The 6,024-nt window shown below is 44.7% G+C and overlaps 1 long non-coding RNA gene across 1 annotated transcript; it reads left to right on the top strand.

The window, feature by feature from the left end:
• Positions 1-730: 730 nt before the first annotated feature.
• Positions 731-2,994, top strand: LOC138805246 (uncharacterized). Its single transcript, XR_011365473.1, has 3 exons — positions 731-885; positions 1,847-2,003; positions 2,925-2,994. It is a non-coding gene; the product is annotated as an uncharacterized lncRNA (long non-coding RNA).
• Positions 2,995-6,024: the final 3,030 nt, after the last annotated feature.

Here is a 6,024-nt window from a genome sequence, read left to right as displayed (position 1 = left end):
CCAAATAAAATCCATACGATCAGATCCAATGTTGAGAGGAAGATATACAGCATTCTTGAGTAAATGTTCAGAATGGGAAAGATCCACCAATGATTCAGAGTCACAGAAATAACAAGGTTCTGGAAATTCTTGGCCAGAATTATAGCTGGAGCAGGCTCTTTGGTAAGCCAGCAGCTACCTCCACTCCCCGTTTTTAACATTCTCCAGTGGCCATATATAAATAAAGTTGTGTACAAAAGGCCTGGAGGTGAGAGAGAGCAGAACAAGTCAGGGAACCCACAAAAAAAAACAGGAGAGGTGCAGTCTGTTCTTGCCCAGAAATCTTGGAAGCTACTCCCCCATGTGGTATGATCTGTTTCTCTCTCTGGCGTCTTTCAGTATGATGCATGAGCCAACTATTAAATATTCCACAAGTTTGGCCCCCACTGCTATCAAAATGAGTGGACACCTACTATGTGGAATTTGCTTTGTGGGAGAAAACTGAACACAAACTCAGCTCTTAAGGAGTTTAGACTGCAATGGGAAGACAAATAGGTACTATACTCAAGACGAGCAGTCAAGCCAGTCTAGATCAAACTACAAGAGACACAAGGCTCTCACTATTGGGAACAATTTCTGTGTTGTCACTTCACACCCTGGGCTTTGTAGCTAGCTTCCTGAGCTCTATTTCTATCTGGCTTTCTGTCATGGTGGCCTGTGTTCCTTACCTTTTGTGTCTATACAGGTGAACTCAACTGGAATCCACAAGCAGTTTATAGAAGGAAGAGAAACCTGTGAGGCTGGGTAGGAACCCAAGAAGAATCTACAAATCAGAAGTCAAATGGCTCACCACATAAACAAGCAACTGAATAGCTTTCTGGATCATCTGAGAAAGAGCTTTAAGTTGTGAGTTTAAATCAAAGCTTCGCTGAGTGACAGTGCCTCACACATGTAATCCTAGCTACTCAGGAAGCTGAGATCTGAGGATAGCAGTTTGAAGCCAGCCTGGGCAGGAAAGTCCACCAGAAAAAATGGAAGTGGAACTGTGGCTCAAAGTGATAGAGCGTTAAAGCCTTGAGCAAAAAAAGCTCAGGAACAGTGTCCAGGCCCTGAGTTCAAGCCCCACAACCAACAAAAAATAAAATTTAAAAAACCCAAATCAATCAAAGCCACATATTCAGACTTTGTAAAAGTCTTTTCACTAAAAAGAGTCTATGTAAAGGATCTCACAGGTGAAAAGCAGCTTTGGCGCATTGGAGAAGATGAGGGTGGAGATCAGAATACACCTCTGCCACTTGTCTTCCCTCTCCCACCTCAGCCAGCATCTCTATCCTGTGCAGAACAGCTGGAGGAATTTGCTGTGAAGTTCACCCTGACAGTGCCCAACCTCCACCCTAGAGTCCTTCCCACACAAGTGCCTGCCCCTAATGCTTCTGGTTTCCTTCAGGCCTAATACAGCAGAGAAGAGGTGTGATGAAATCCATTTCCCCTTCAACATCTTTAATCTGGAATTCTAATCCTGGCTCTACTCTTTATCATTGGTGACTCTGACAAGTGACATGGCCTCTATACCCTAATTGACTCCAGTCAAAGGACAGTATTGGCATCACCTTTCTGTACTGTGGGAGGAGTGAGTACATATACTTGGGAAAATCACTTAGAACCAGGTCTGGCAAATAGTTAAGTCATTGTTGTTATGACTTTACCTTGGGTTCTGAGTACTCTGGTGTCAAAGAAATTTTAGGTATCGCCAGGAGAATAACAGCATTTGGAAGTTTTCATGGTCCCTAGAATCAAACCCAGATCTATCTATTAACACCTTAAAGAATATTTGAATATTGTCTTTTTCATGTTCCTGTTCTTCCAGATAGTCTCCTAAAAACATAAGCCAAGAAGTAACATGGCTGGGGCAGCCTTGTCATCTGAGGAAAGCAGATCATGCATCCTGCTATTTCTGACTTTTGCCTCTGCCTACTTCAGGACAGAAAACTAGCCTCTTTTCTTATGACCATGAGGCTGGGGTGGTGAGTACAAATGCATTCACATTATCAAATCCTTTTTAAAAGGATTTGTGGTCAGCATTAACAGTGCTGAGTACTGATTAGGCTAGAGGATGACTTTAGACGATCAAGGTAGGTTCAGCAATATGAAATGCTGGTCCAAGAACAGTGGCAAAACTGGAGAAATAAGAATGTCATGTTTTCAGAAATCTGAAATTATTCAAATTTTAAATGTGAGACCATGCAGTTTCTTCTTGTGTATATGGATGTCAAAATGTTCTTCTTTTGACAATGTTATTGATAGAAGCTGGGATTTGAAATGCGGCCTTTTGAATACTTTCCCTGGCTTCTATTATACTATTTTAATTACTTTAAAATATTTTAAAATAATTTAAATTTTAAATTCAATTTTAAAATAAAAATCTTATTTAAAAAATCGAGACAGGGCCTTACTATATCGTCCCGGCTGGAGCCATCCTCCTACTAACCTCCAGAATATGAGATTACAATGGCACACACCAAACCTAGTCAAAATAATTGTGAAAAAATTAAATATCCAAAAATACACATTCTTTAGTAAGAAAACAACACAAGCTCACACTTCATGGTATCCTCACATGGTGACAATGAAGTGGGTTGGGCAGAATTGAGGTTTCTGACCCAGCTCTTCTTTTTTATTTATTTATTTAATTAATTTTTATTGTGAGAATACCGTATAGAGGAGTTACAATTACATGGGCAAGATAACGAGTACATTTCTTATCAAGCATTGCCTCCTCTGTTTCCCCTTCCTATCCCTTCCCATACTCCCCTCCTCCCTCCACCCTATCCTGCCCCCTCCCACCAAAGTTGTAAAGTTTGTTTTCAACATAAAGACTTGTACGTCTCATTGTTGCAATGGGTCCACCTGTATCCCTAGTTAAACGATTTGTTTTTTCATTCCAGCTCTTCTTGACAGAAGGAAAAAGAAACCTATTCTACATCTCCAAGTGTAGCATTTAAGGGAGCATGTCGCCCTCTGCTGCCAACAAATGGTACTGGGAGGACTCCAAATGCTAAGATGCTACAGCAAGAAGTGGAGTTTTGCCAGATAGTGGTAGCTCATGCTTGTCATCTACTCAGGAGGCTGAGATATGAGGATCATGGTTCAAAGCCAGCTGGGCAAGGTCAAGTCCCAGGACCAGCACACACACACACACACACTCACACACACACACACTCACATGTGGAGTTTCAAAGTCAGCTGGGCAAGGTCAAGTCCCAGGACCAGCACACACACACATACACACACACACACACACACACACACACACACACACACACATGGAGTTTCAAAATCTACTGCCCATCACACACACACACACACACACGGAGTTTCAAAATCTACTGCCCATCACACACACACACACACACACACACGTGGAGTTTCAAAATCTACTGCCCATCATAGAAAACAGTTTTAGCAAGAATTCAAGAAAGATTAAAGAACTTATTGCATCAGGAAACTATAGAAATGCTGATTTCTAAAGATAGTTTTTAAGGGGCTATATAAAAGAGTATCCCTTTTTCTTCTTCTGTCAGTTGTAGAGCTTAAGCTGAGGGCTTAGTCACTGTCACCTGAGCATAAGCTCAAGGCTAGTGCTCTACCACTCTGGGCCATAGATACACTTCTGGTTTTCTGGTGGTTAATTGGAGTCTCACAGACTTTCTTTTTTTTTTTTTTTTTTAATCGGTCGTGGAGCTTGAACTCTGGGCCTGGGCGCTGTCCCTCAGCTCTTCAGCTCAAGGCGAGCGCTCTACCACTTGAGCTACAGCGCCACTTCCGGTTTTCTGGTGGTTTATTGGAGATAGTAGTCTCACAGTCTCTCCTGCCCGGGCTGGCTTTGAACCGCGATCCTCAGATCTCAGCCTCCTGAGTAGCTAGGATTACAGGTGTGAGCCACCAGCGCCTGGCTCTCACAGACTTTCTTACCCAGTTTGAATTCAAACTGCAATCCTCAGATCTCAGCCTTCTGAGTAGCTAGGATTACAGGTGTGAGACACTAGTACCTCACTATTATCCATTTTATAAATGGTTTATTCTATGTAGTTATGTAAGACCATATGGTAAAATAATCATAAAATTATGCCTATCAGTAAATAGGTTTGACTTATTTGGTTCCATTGCCAAACGTCTTTGAAACTCAAATTAGTACATTGAAGCTGCCTACTCATTTTCAGGTAAAATCAGAAAAGTCTGACTTATTTGCCCTTTTGTAGGACAAAGATTAAGAGCTTATGCTAATAAGCACACTCATAGTCAGTATTAGCATTTGTGTAGAGGACTAACAATTAACTAGGACTTCATGGTACTTTAAAATGCTTTGATTGCCAGGATAGGGCAATTCACCATCATCTAGATCAGTGCTGTCCAATGTAACTTTCTGCAGTGCTGGGAATGTGGTGTTCAATAAAATTAGCTGTAGTAGCTATGAAGCTCTTGAGAGGAGGAAAACTGGATGTTTTATCTAAATAGCTCTTCATGGAGACAACTGATTTGGACAGTGCAGTTTTAGAACCTACTGTCTGGAATCTTTAAGCTGTCTGTCCTCTCTTCCACTGGTGATATAATTTTACTCTCAAGGTTTATAAACCCATCTTCTGACCCTGACCCTGGTTTTCCTACATGTTCATCTGATAACTTCCCCAATGGCTGGTGCTAGAAACAGCACTCATATAAAACCCAACATCTAAGACAGCCACACTAGACTTAGTGAGCCAAGCATCAAATGGCAACTGAAATACTCATTGTCTCTCAGCCTCAGTCAGCATGATCTGGAGAGTTCAAGAGGACTCAACCCAACCATGGGACACCTGGCAAAAGAATGTGAGTGACGTGGCATCTGCCACTTGCCAATTGTCCCATGGGGACACCCCAGCCAAGTGCTCCCCTCCTGTAGGTCCCTCAGGCACTAACTGTAGCAGGTGCTTAAAACTTTTTGTTGTTGTTGTTTGCTGAGAAACACAGATTTCTTACTTGAGCCAATAAATTAACTAAAAGTGAGATAAAGGGTAGGCATCCCAGACTCCTCCATTGTGTATGTGAGGAAACTGAGTCATGAATGTTAGGAAAGACCAAGCAGACAAAAGTAGAGAAAGAAGGCAGAGACCTCAGCAGACCAGAACAGGCTCACATCATTAACTACAGAGGGACTCCATGTAACACGGAGAAGTAGGGTCAGGAAGACCAAGGAAGGGGGAGCGGGGAGGATGTTGGGGATTTATGGTAAGGGTATCCTCTGGACCCCAGCAGTCCTGTACTTTTAGATAAGGTCGGGGGTGACGTTTTCTTGAGAACCAGGAGGGGCCGCCGGGGGGCGGGGGGTGGTCCGTGGGCTGTGGGAGAAGCATGGAGTTATGAGAGCAAAGCAGATAAGCCACCATGGAAGCTATGTCCTTTGTCCCGAGCCATTCTTCCCTGTAAGTCATTCTGGGATCCAGGAAAGGCCAGACCATGACTGTTGACATAGCCAAGTTCCACCTGCTACCTCTGAGCACGACGTAATAACCATGGGTATCTTTATTCTGACTCTCCCTCAACCCCACCGCGGCTGGCGCGGTACTGAGCGCTGCTGTTCCCACGGCTGCGGCCCTTCCCCGCACCGGCACACAGGGTGCGCGGCTGGACGGACACGCCGGGCCTGGGCCTAAAATCGCCTGCTTCCTAACGACGCCCTTGCAGCACACATCCCAGAGCAGCGTGTGTATTCTACACAACCAAGCCTCCAGCCCCTACGGCCTCCAAGCAGGCTCCCCAATACCCTCAAAAACCCGCCCGCCACCCTCGGCCCGGGCGCCCAGCGCTCGAGGGCTCCTACAAAATGGCGGCGGGGGCCGCCGCAGCCAACCATAGAGACACGCGCCTGTCGCGTAGAGAGGGCGCAGGCCTCTTTGCACCCGCCCCTTCCGGAGGAAGTGGGGTGGAGCGTTCTCCTCCCTCCCTCCTGCGAGGTCTCTCTAGGAGAACAGCGTGCCGTCTCTATGGTGCCGGGTCATCCGAGCCGGG

Source organism: Dipodomys merriami, unplaced genomic scaffold (genome assembly GCF_024711535.1).
Source record: "Dipodomys merriami isolate MVZ:Mamm:240054 unplaced genomic scaffold, mDipMer1.0.p SCAF_1, whole genome shotgun sequence".
NCBI classification, from domain to species: domain Eukaryota; kingdom Metazoa; phylum Chordata; class Mammalia; order Rodentia; family Heteromyidae; genus Dipodomys; species Dipodomys merriami.
Note: the sequence above shows the minus strand (reverse complement) of the source record. Positions and strands in the feature narration are given on the sequence as shown.